This window comes from Ptychodera flava, chromosome 22, assembly GCF_041260155.1.
Source record: "Ptychodera flava strain L36383 chromosome 22, AS_Pfla_20210202, whole genome shotgun sequence".
Lineage (NCBI taxonomy): Eukaryota > Metazoa > Hemichordata > Enteropneusta > Ptychoderidae > Ptychodera > Ptychodera flava.
In genome coordinates, this window is record NC_091949.1 from 2,452,658 (window position 1) to 2,465,944 (window position 13,287).

The 13,287-nt window shown below is 35.3% G+C and overlaps 1 long non-coding RNA gene across 1 annotated transcript; it reads left to right on the forward strand.

Annotated features, from left to right (window-relative positions):
• Positions 1–9,782: 9,782 nt before the first annotated feature.
• On the forward strand, positions 9,783–12,668 carry LOC139123394 (uncharacterized). The gene is made up of 3 exons (XR_011549646.1): positions 9,783–9,887; positions 11,714–11,905; positions 12,332–12,668. It is a non-coding gene; the product is annotated as an uncharacterized lncRNA (long non-coding RNA).
• Positions 12,669–13,287: the final 619 nt, after the last annotated feature.

Sequence of the window (13,287 nt, forward strand, 5' to 3'; positions counted from 1 at the left end):
CTAATGTCCTGGTGACCGACATGGCGCTGTTTTCCCTAGTCAAGTTACAGGAGTGGACACAAGTCATTTTCTTTTATGACACTGATACGGGTAAGTTTACAAACTTTGCAGGACATCTGTCGTCATTCTTATTTAGAGTGAGCAATGCATTCAATTATACGATTTTTGAGGTGTGGGGTAACATTGTTGTTGCTGTTAATGACTTTGATAAGCCAAGGCGAGATTTTGATGTTTAAACTTCACTGAAAATAATGATCGTTATTTCAATATTCACTTTCCAAGTTTCCTAAACTATGCCGTTGAACTTTACAGGCCATATCATAATTCGCATGATTAGATTTTTCGCACGTGTAATTGTTTAATTACAAGTGTAACATTGAGCACATGGATTAATTTTTGGAAGGGTCTTACGTGATATCTTATATTAAGATATATGTTATCATTTCTTTTATCTGTTCCCTCTATCAGGAATTTGATATGTGTTTTGTCAACATCTCATTTGGCAAGGATGAAAGTTCTAATATCAAAAACCAAATCAAACCCTAAATTAAAAGAAAATTTTCAAACCGTATAAAACAAAGACATCGCCTTTATCTCTGTTATAACTATGATCAAACATAGAAAAGAGTTCATGCAGGAATAATACATTCAGAGAGACTGGGAGATTATTCCATTTGACCTGTCCTTATTATGATCATCATCAAATACGACCTAAAATCTATTGCATTTTCTGGACACACGTTATCTTCATTAACGGACCTTCGAACATATGTCATTTCTACCTGTTAGTGATTATTTACATTACAAATAACCAAACTGGACAATCAGACAACTACTTCGGTGGTCTTGCCTGTAATAGAGACAAGATGCTAAGGCCTTATAATGCAGTCCAGACCTGTAAATCAAACTACAGTTCAAAATGCAGGTCTTATAACAGTAAACCATTAATTCCAAACTAGACAAAAAGACAATTTTCTTTGCGGTAGGTTTAATCTTATTTCAATCACAATACAAAATTGACTTAAATTGCTCGACTTGGTCTGATTTAATCTTTTTAAAATTGTAAAACTCTGTATTTTTATGCGATTCTATGGCGTTCGAAAAACTTCAATAAAATTATTATAAGAGTATTGACCTTCAAAATTGTCACCAGAGCTAGTTTTATGGACTATAATTATTAAATATTGACCTTCAAAATTGCCATCGAATCTAGTTTATGGACTATAATTATTGAATATTGACCTTCAAAATTGCCACCAGATTTAGTTTTATGGACTATAATTATTGAATATTGACCTTAAAAATTGCCACCGAATCTAGTTTATGGACTATAATTATTGAATATTGACCTTAAAAATTGCCACCAGATCTAATTTTATGAACTATAATTATTTAATTAATCCTAAAGGGATAAAGACGAAGAAAAGTTTCAAACTCGCGCCAAACCGTTCAGGTAACTTGAGGAGTTGAGAAGTTTCCCTAGGCACAGTTCTGTTTCACCATTTGGAAAAGTTAATAACTAGTAGCGTAACATGATCAGCAGTTTCTTTTACATAGCATTAATTATGTCTCTAATCAACAGATAATCCACTTTTTGTCTAAATCGTTGAAAATTGTTCTAAAGTAACAACATCTCAACGAAAGATTTTTAATGATTAACAATTTCACACAAATAATTACTTGTCTGAAGAAAAAAAATCTTTGATCGCAAGACGGCTAACTTCTCACACCTATACTGTCGTAGTCGACTAATTATTATGTGTCAATAGCACTCAATGTTTGGTAGAGGCAAACATTGTCTACTTCTGTTGAAAATCTGTATTCCTCATACAATATACGGAAATAATATTTTAAAAAGTATATTAAGTAATTGTAATTGTAATAAGTATAACCAAACGATGTACAAACGTCCCGAATAGCCTTTTAATTATGCCTTCTTGAAAGACATCGCTGACTTATACAGTATAACTTATGTTCGCGGAATTTGTAAAGCAAACCCTCGTGATTTACTGAAGTATTTTCATAGTGTTAAACTCTTCATCTTAACTCTTCCCTGTGTGTTAAAATGACACTAGACTCTTAACATAACCCATGACATCGTGGACTCTGGGCGCGTCATTCTTATAGTTATTGGTGTTTGACGTACTTGTCATTTGTCTACAGCAACATTAGGGCATTGGAGACAAAGTTGCTTTTATACTGTACCATTTAAAAAGTCGAGGGCGAATATACAATTTCTAAAACGATGCAATTTTACGTCATTTAGTCGTATTCAGACGGTCACATAAATGCTCGTGGAGGAGGCGTTAAATTTATTCGCTGTACCAACTGGATAATACTTAAACAATTTACGATAATCTGACTTTGAGTTTGAACACAGAATGAACTTTCAGCTTGATAACATGTTCTGAAGAATTGTGAATAATTATGCACCGATTTCACCTCGAATTTTACTTAATGTGATTCGTATGTCAACGTTTCAAAGTTTAGTATCCATTGAATTGTTTTGTTGAAGGAAAAGAACCAAATACTTATATCTGGTTGTTCTCCTTATTTCTATACTGTACTGATACATTTAAGTAAACGTCAATAATATGACAGTTAGGTAATACATATATATATAAAGTATTAAGATTATTATGGATTCATTATAAACTAGGGACTCAATTTAGTTCCATATAATGGATGCCCGAAGAACTGCCTAATGCGTAAATTGACCGAATAAAATAAACACTAAACACTTATAAATTCTTTTTATTTGCGTAATCAAATACACTGATCACAGTTATAGTTTTGCCGTGGCAGACAGCTTAATCTTTCCACTGCACAAACAAATTATAATTATAGTCATCAGATACGCAATTTGCCCATCATTCATTCCAACTTACTTGGTATATTTTTACGTTGCTTTTTCATAATTTTACAGCATTCTATCGAATACAGCAAATTCTTGAATTTGCTGATAGGTCGAAATTTGTTTGGAATGTAGTATCGTTTAAATATGTCAGCATAAAAGAAGATGCAAGACGAACAGGGGAGCAACTGACCAGAGTAGGAGATGCTAAAAACTTTCTGGTAGTATGCAGTGTCGCCAATGCATTTGAGCTTTTAAGAGTGGTAAGTTTTAGCTATTTCTTCACACAGTCCTTGCAGGTGAGTTTACGCATTATCTTTTCATAAACCACAAAATGTGATAGCGTGATTCTAGAAAGAATCACAAGGTCAAAACAATTTTCAGGACCGGGATAGATTTTACTTGTAACAGTCGATGGGACAAGGAAGACAGTATACGATCTGTTATCATCCACGGCGGTATGGGGTCTTTCCATTTGTGTTATGTTGGTAAATTGGAACACGCGAGCGGGGGCTCGGTTTTTTTTTTTACAGGGGAGGGAAAATTATGAGAGAGAGAGAGAGAGAGAGAGAGAGAGAGAGAGACAGACAGACAGACAGACAGACAGACAGAGAGAGCAGTCAGCTGGGAGCATTGTATTTGTGGTGAGAAGGGGAAAGTTTGAATTCTTCCTGAGGACTGGGGAGAGGGAAAATCTAGTTTGCGTTAACTGATTTTTTTCAGATCGTAGTAGGATGGCATCAGGGAACTGCTTTCACTTTTCTCCTCTAAATTTAAATTATGTTCAAAATACCAATGAATGGTATACTTACATGACGTTGTCTATTGCCATGGGTTGACCTACTGAGCAAAGAGTTTAATCTGTTGATCCTGAATACATTCACCTGCATGATCTTTCAACCTGATAACTTTGATTTAAATGCATAAAGTTCGAGTACTGTCCTATTAACTGACATCGTAAAGCTTACATACATACAAAAAATCATTTAATTCAACTTATTCAAAATATATTTGCTATTGCTAGGTAGGTAAAGTTTATCTGTATCTACTCAGTTTACAACGTATCCATAACAAAAAATAAATCTTATATCTTCAATGATAATTGCAAAAAAAACGTCACAAGTTCCACTGCTAACTCGTATGAGTGTTACAAAATTGTTTGTGTGCATGGACATCAATCAGCGACTGTATTCTAAACTGTCTTGCAGGCGAAGGACTTTGGAATGAGGTCTAGAGAATGCCACTGGATTGTTCTGAACCAAGTAAGTTACAGGTCATGGACCTGATATCAAAAAGTGGTATCAATTAAATATAGTCACATTAATTACTCTATTGTAAAGATCATTCACTTACTGTAACGGGTTTTTTCACTCTCTGAGACTAAACCATTGTTGTCAAGTGTTTATTGTATCAGTTATTCCGTGAGCCGTTGTATTAACCTTTATGGCATAAATCTGAGTTCTTTTTTCCAGTACATTTTGGAGACACTTGTACGTAGCAAAATCGAGATCACAACTCAACACTTATTCTCAGAGATGCTGTTACGGAGTCATTGTTCTTTTAAATGACGTCAACGTGAAATCAAACCATCAAGAATCCAGTGATCATAGTATTTGTGCGCATAAGATCTGGTCAGTTCCTTGGGCAAGAGGGTGAGAGGGTGAGAGGATAGATTATTTAGTGCGGACATAAGAAAGTGACTGACCGAAAAGTACTTTGAAAAATGCAATGCGTACTGGTATGTTGCATTTTACACAATTATGAGCCATGTCTTAAAGAACACATTGACCCCAATTGAGCATTTCAAAGGCACGATGACCTCCAATCACCAAAATCAAAAACAGGTTGACCTCATGGCCCCACAGCCGAAGAGACTGACCAGTCCCTTATTCTTTGATTTCATTCAAGTTTCGTAGTATGTCTCAGATGTTTGGTCTGAAGTGTCAATCATACTATGATTTAATTGTAAGGGTTGAGAAGACAAACCATTAAATACCACAATTATCGCTCCTTTTTAAATTAAGTTCTCTCAGAAAATCTATTCAGTGTTTTCAATAATATTATTATACCATCTATCCCCACAACAACCTACGTGACATAATTCCCTGTAAACATTTCAAAAACATTGAAGCCATTTCATGTTATGTCATGCCAAGTCACGTCATTGGCGTTCCATGGCCATTTAAGTGAACGGCAGCCACTTTGGCGGCCACTTGTCCGACTTGGCAGACAAAGGTAACAATTTTAGTAACGTTTGAACATGTAACAACTATATCAAAGTGGAACATGTCAAATTGATTGCTGTCCTTCTTTTCTTGAGATTGTTTCGATAGTTCCACGGTTTTCTTGTTAGAGATATGTGTATATACATGGTAAGCAAATTTTGCCCTGAACGCGATATTTGTTCAGTCGATGTCGAAGTCGCGTCCATAGGTATCGCCGTTTCTTGTAAATTTAGAATTTAAAACATTGCCTATGCATAGATAAAATTTTTGATTTCCCATGACAACTGAGACTGCGTTCACAAAAACTCTGGAAGGATGGGGAGAGATTTGAGGAAAGTTTCTCTGAATTTTTAACGTACCTAATAACAACCTTAACAAATCTAAACGGCCCCTTCCAATATATAATAATTTTGCAAGCCCTCATAGAGATTATATCTTCAGTCCACAGAGGTGATTATGGGTTGCACGTTTTAATTTTTCTGTACGCAAAGCACGTCACCTTTGCTTGTGAAAAAACCCAAACTGGTCATCAAAAAATAAAGGAAACTAAGTGACATCCTCTCACCTGCTGGAAAAACTGAATATGATAAATGCCAGCTGTGGGTCCATAGCTGTGGTGCTTACAGGCGGGATCCCTGCCTTTTACTGGCTGGTTTTGCCTTTTACGACTATTAAACCCCCCCCCCCCCGCCACGGGCAAAAATTATTATGGGTTTAAAGTCGTAAAAATCAAAACAAGCCCGTAAAAGGCAGGAAATTCGTCTGTAACTACGGACCCACAGCTAGATAAATGCATGCAAAAGCTCTATTTATCATAGTATTTGAATGCAGTGTTTTCTAGTTTGTATTGGCAGCAAAGAAGTACAAAAGGGAGGGTCTTTGGGGAGGGGATAACCCCCTCCCCAAGTGAGAAAATTTAAAGAATGTAACAAATTTTGAACACGATTGGAACTAATTAGGGATAATTTGATCTTTATGTTTTTTTCATTACTCAAAAGTGTTAGGTGCCATGTAGCTGAGTGTTGCTATATTACAAATTACTCATGAAAACAAGTGTGTAACTTAAAAAGAAAAGCAGATGAGGTTACATTTACAGAATAAATCGACATTACTTCACCATCCAATTATCCCAAATTAGTTCCAATCGTGCTGTTGGAGTAACTTCATGCATTCGCGATCGTATACTGTGAAACCTGTGGAAAACCACCTTGCTTTACAATAGAGTTACAGGCCATGATGACTTTGTTTGGGATGGTGAACATAGCCATAGCGTTACAGACCATGATGACTTTGTATGGGATGGTGAACATAGCCATAGAGTTACAGGCCATGGTGACTTTGTATGGGATGGTGAACATAGCCATAGCGTTACAGGCCATGATGACTTTGTATGGGATTGTAAACATAGCCATAGAGTTACAGGCCATGATGACTTTGTATGGAATGATGAGCCATAGAGTTACAGGCCATGATGATAATCTGAAAACTATACTTTCCAAGAGTGCTGGAGGAATAGAAGATGCAGGAGACTGCAAGTCACTTTCATTACAGTCTGTAACACACTGTTTGCCGAACCGGAAACACCAGTTACATTCTAGAGAAGACATGAAGGCTAGGTAATTTAGAGTAGGTGAAACGACCTAGAAAAATAGCCGGCAAAGTTTAACAGCAGGTCAGTTTGGCCGGCAGCCTTCTAAAATATGAACACGCTCGAATGTCAGGTAAAATATATGTTCACTGTTATACTTGATTATATTTACTGGTTTTATTTACAGCTGTATAATGTCTTTACCGTCTTTGGCCTGTCACTCTGAAACTATAAGCTTACGTTTAGCAAACACTTCATAGCCATGCTATTCTATTTGATGTTACTGTGTCGTCTAGTGTTGGCTCTCAGAAGGAAGCCCTCGTCAGCTGTCAGAACCAAAAGGTGCCAATCAGTCTGGTAGCTTAACACACACCTTTGGTTGTATGTCTCTGCTGGGAGAATTCAGCAATATTGTGCGTCGACTGGAAGCTTAAGGTGAAGTACTACGAATTCCAAAACATTCTGCACAAGACGAATGGGTGCCTGTACTCTGTCTTTGTACAATTCTCAAATAAGCAACGTTCTCTTGACACATTACTGGACCAGTTTTCTTGCGATTTGCGCTGGCCTTTATGGTGACAGAAGTATATTTTTTTAGTTAAATGTGTACTACAGTATACACAACTGCGAACGTTTTTGTCAAATTTAATTTTTATGTGACTTTTTGTTCGATATTGGTCCATCAAAACACTTCCAATCAGCGGCATTGTAAGGTTATTTTTTCAAGTCGCCTTATCAGCACTGAAGTATTTTAAAATCTCCCAAATGTACCCTCAATTTTTTAGATAAAATTCCCCTGTCTGCAGATGTTTGTAAACGCAGTCTGCAAATTGGATGTTTACGCTTACTTTAGATCATGATACTCTTTTATTGTGTACTGAACTAATACAGACTAATTCAAAATGCATCTCTACCAGCCTAAATATTGTGAGTATTATAGTCGTGACTATTTTGGATTCATTAATAAAACATTTATCCACAGAAGACGGGGAAATGTTTAACCGACTGAAAGGTAGTTTGACCAGTTAACATTTCCTTCTCCGGCCTCTTTCTTCCATGTTCTTGATAGAACCATGTCTCTGTTTGCTGATTCGTCAACAGGATATCACAATGTCACATCTCAGCAAGGTTCCTGCAGCAAATGGAATCGTCATTTTGTTAAGACAACAACAGCTAGACTCGGATGTACATTTCGAACTTAAGAGAAGAGTGAAGAGGCAAAGTACCGATATTAATGTAAGAATTTTCACGAAACAAGTAAAAAGAAAGAGAGATACTGACAAATACAAGCTGGCAATGAACAGAGAACAATCTTAATTGAGTCTGTCAGCTGTCTGTCTGTCGTATGTATATTAACATGTTAGTCTGCTGGTCAGTCAACCAAGTCTCTTGTATGTCTGTCTTTATTTAAGTGTGCATTTGTATGTATGTATGTATGTATGTATGTATGTATGTATGTATGTATGTATGTATGTATGTATGTATGTATGTATGTATGTGTTACAATCTATGTTATATTTCTCTACTTACTTATATATTGCTTTTTGTATGTGTATTTGAATTTCTACTTTTTATGCTTTCTACGTGTCAACCTACATTTCTTGTAGCATCAATTTGATACTTGCCTTACTAAAACCACTAGATCACAAGCAATTGCTTTCTTTCTGCTAATTTCAGATGTCTGAAATGTACGTACACGATGCGGCTCTTACATTGGTAAAGGCGTTTGACAATGTAATACAAACAAGGCGTGGATTTCACTGGCCAAAGTCGGACCTGGAAATATGTCGACTTTTGAAAGAAGATACAGACAACAGCAGATCTCAACACTCTGAACAGGACCGATTTTTTCTGATGGATTCAGTTAGAATGGTAATAAATGAGAGACCTAGCGAGAAAGAGAACCAGTGAAACAGTGTGTGCGCGTGTCTTCTCAACTGCCACAAAATATGTAGGCTGAGCATAAACTCAAACTCATTGAGCTGAATTTTATTATTATTTATTATTAAGGCAGACTGTAGCGTGGAGTACAAATGGGTACTATGAATATTTCCTTTAGATATTATGAGATAAAATCTTGGAGGATAGTTTCCAAGTTGATAATTTTATGAAGCAGCCTCACATTCTTTGTTTATCACTTTAAGTACTACAAATGATCTCATTTTGTCGTTTATATTAAGGTGGTACTGGAGAATGGTCTCTCCGGAATTGTTAAGTTCGACGCAAAAGGGTACAATGATCGGCATTCAATGGAAATCATAAGCGTTTCGTCAACTGAGCAAAACAAAACAGACATCACAACGGTAAATTATTAGAATGCTTTACCATGATTTTATCTTTCGCATTTATACAAACGTTAAATTAAAATACTAAAATTCACACATGACTCTTTTTCTCAATTCATTCAAATTCGTTCAGTCTTAAGTAGTAGAAAACATAATATGTTATAAAATACCACAGTTTTCAGGTTCAGCATAACTGCAAATTATTTTTTGTGATTAACATATACCACCGATCAGCTGAAACGTCAAAGAGTGTTTGCTCTTTCTCATCGTGCGTGGCTACCAATGCATTATTGGTAATGGCGTGATCCCATCAAAGTCTGGAATGCGTGGGTTAAACAACAATGAACAGAGGTGAATGTCATGGCATTGTATTAGAAGGCTAATGATTCCCTCAATTCTCAAATTATGTGAAAGTAATGGAAAGGGCGGAATATATATTTTTGAAATGGTCATATTTCACGGTAACGTATCGTTTAATATTTTTAAGTTCATTGACCAACTACAAGCAATTCGTTGACGACAAAATTTATTCTAAGTGTAAACTCAAAATTAGTTTCTAAAATTCAAGTCAAAAAGTGCTTTTGCTAAAACTGGTCATCTGACTTTTGCAACACACTATTTTCAAGACAACTAAACAGTTTTGATGGAACAATGTACGGTATTTACATACTGAAAATTAGACACTCAGATACGAATGATATTTTTATCAGTTTAACAACTTTCATACAAAGACAGATTTTATGAATGGCTGTGCATATTTGCAGCTCGTTTTCTGTAAATCAATGTTATACAGTGATTTAACACTGACAGACATATCTTCTCTACATTAGATTGGTTCATGGGACCCGATCAATCAACTCAACATGTCGCATATGCCATTTCAGTCAACTTTTCACGCCCTTGAAAATAGAACACTGCGGGTGGTAACAATTTTGGTAAGTCTGTCTCGATAAAATATTATTTATCAGGCTGAGCGTTAAGAGAGTATGAACAATATGTTCGTTCGGTAAAGTCAGAAAGGGTTAATTGAAAGATAAAAATGTGACACGTGGCACTATCAACTTAACGAAATCAGGAAATTTTTGTACCGTCTTTATGTACAATTAATAGTTATGACATTGCAGTAAAATTCTTAATTCTCGCATATACTCATCATTTCTTACCACGCTCGTATTGTCAAACGTTTAATGTTGGACAGTCTCAGGATGTTATAATGCAAAGTAGAAGGTGCAATAAATTTTTACATTCTAAATAGCTCTGAGCGATGACTAATATATATCGTACGATTGCTAACACGATATGTCTGAGGTCATTACTGTAGAAGTAATGAACTCCTTAACCTGCAAGTTATAATTTGGACACTTAAAAAGCAAAAGCTTGCATTTGCTTCTGTACCAACATTTGCAACAGATGACATGCCACAAGATTATGTGACTATAAACTAACTGTAAATAGTGATTTCTACCTTTGATGATTGTCAAAGATTGAAACGATTCAATATAGGCTGTAATTTGGAGCTCGGTAATTGTCAGAAACGGTCTTTCGATATTTGACTTACAAGATCTTGATTTTCACAATGACACTAACTGAACTTGCATTGTTCTCGTTTAGCGGGACGCTTGAGATACTTCATTATTAAATAACCAATAAATATGTTTATGAAATCCCTTGTGAAATTCTATTGAAAGAAACCACGTCAATTTGATCCTACCCAAACTCGAAATGTAATATTCAGAGGTGATAAATAATTTCATTCCAACACCGAGGGCGCTATTGACAACCTTACCTAACTTTAAGTTGTACAGCAAGTAGAATTTTAAGGCTTAAGGAAATCTGGAATGATAACAGAAATGACTGGCTTCAACAATCAGAAATAATTGCAAAAATTAGAGGAGGTACAAATAGACATGTGCAAGAGGAAATTAAGACAGAATACATTATATTTCACTTATAAGATGATGAACAAAGCTGAGGATTTTATCGCAAAGTTTTCAAGCCTAGTAAGACTTGAAGGAGAAGAATGCATCCTGAATGCATTCATATGATGATCTTTGTAATTAAAAGCTAATTATTTAGGTTTTTTCATACAAGTTGCATTGTAATTTTAATGCATTAACAGTTATGTAGATTTGTTTTATTTACGACTATGTTGAAATAAATTTATCTTTTTCAAAAAAAAGTTTTGTAAGATGACAAAGAAATTTTAGAATTTGAGAAAACCAATAATCACTTTTCAAATTTATTACATATCCTCCTATAATAATAATAATAATAATAATAATAATAATAATAATAATTTCAAATGCTTGGGCCTCAGCCCATCGCAAAATATGTGTACATCTGAACAGAGAGATAGAAAAAATACAATCATAAGAGAACAATTCTTAATGTGTAAAAGTCTTAAGAAGAAACTCTTCTCGCACGTTAAAAGATCTATGTACATACAGAGACAATTTGTTTTAAACAGAATGATTTTTTTGAAGATAACATACCCTCTATTATTGTGAGATATTTAGCTAGCATCATCTACTCCTGAAGACATCAAGAAATTTTATGCTTGCTTCTTCTGACAACAATTAAAGGTCTTCTTTCTGATAACAATAAAAAGTATCTCTACAATCCAGTTGCTCATCCAGTTGAAATGTTATTTCCCGACCGCTACTGATAATCCAAGTCTCTATTCAGAGACATATGCCAGTACGTTTTCTCATTTCTGGTTTAGCCTATACATCCAAAGAATTTTTTCTCTATGTTTTTACAGGAAGAACCCTTCGTGAGAAAGACAGAAGTTGATGATGGATTTTTTGAATTTTCCGGGTTTTGCATCGATATTTTCAATGAAATTGCACGGAAACTGAATTTTAAGTATACAATCTACGAAGTACCTGACAAAAGATATGGAGCAAGAGTAAATGGCACTTGGGACGGACTTGTCGGAGAAGTTGCCTATGGTGTAAGTGTGCTAATTTTCTGATTCTCTTCCGAGGACTTGCACTTTTCAATCAAAGTGTTCCCTGCCTATTGGTTCAGAGTTGATTGTTTTTCTTTTTCAAGCAAAACCTTATAGTGCACAGTGCTTTAGTACGATATATATGTCCAAATTTGTTTTATTTTACACTCACATGTGTAGGCGTATTTTTTAAGAGACTTGAGAATGTTCTCCTTTTTAGTAATTAATGTGTTGGTGTTTGGTATGTGTAAATTAGACATCGCGTGACTCTTCTCGCTTGAAGTTGCTTTTCTTTTGACCAAAGTGAAAATGTGTTTTATTTTTCTATGTTATCCCAGCATAGTGATTCGTGTCTATCTATTGAACAGTTTTTCTATAGATATATTGTGCTTAAACCAAATCAAATACAACAGCGTTTGGTTATTGCAGAGAGCAGATATGGCAGTCGCCGGCATAACTATAATGGCAGAGAGAGAAGAGGTCGTTGATTTTACAAAACCATATTATCAATACTCACTTGGTGTTATTATCCGGAAACCCGGTGGACAGCAAGGCATATTTGCCTTCATGGAACCGCTAAGTGAAGCAGTCTGGGGTTGCATCGCAGCTGCACTCTTCGTTGTTGGCATCCTTCTTTTTATTGTTGCCAGATTCAGTCCGTACAGTTCCTACAACACGGCTTCAAAACAACTCTGTGATTGTAAAGGAGATGATTTCAACCTCAAGAACAGTTACTGGTTCGCATTAGCTGCGCTTATGAATCAAGGTAAATATGAGTAACACACCTAACTTAAAATAGATTTGCAGGACTTTATCCATGCTTAAGGTAGAACGCGCCTCGGGGACAGATATTCGGACTCTCAAACTTTTATAACTCTTTTCTGATATACCACTTGTTCATTTTTAAGCTGTTGGTGTTAGAAAACTTTTCACTGGCTCAGTTTTTCGAAATTCAAAAATAATATTTTTCTTTATAGAGTTAACACAGGGATGGCAGCTATTTTGAATTTTTTATCGGTAAATTTTTGGTTATTTGTTTTTCTAGTGCCAAATTTTGCGCGGCGACCCCTGATTTTTATTATTGATTTTGAAAGAGAGTGGTTAAAAGATAATTTAAGGAAAGTTTGAGCAAAAGTTTAAGTCTTTCGCTTTCGAGGTGCGTACTACCTTAATCATTCACAAAACTTGGCTATATGTGATTTACATCTTTAAGGAGTCCTTCAAAATTTCCATAAACAGGTCAGCGTCCGAGCTTAACTTTCTTCAAAGAACTTCATAACGATCATTATTTAAGGAAGGTTTGTTTCGCGAAATTTACCTTTAATTGTCTTAAATTTAATGTACATTTCTTTTAGACGCGCTTCATATTGTCCTTTTGTTGTTTT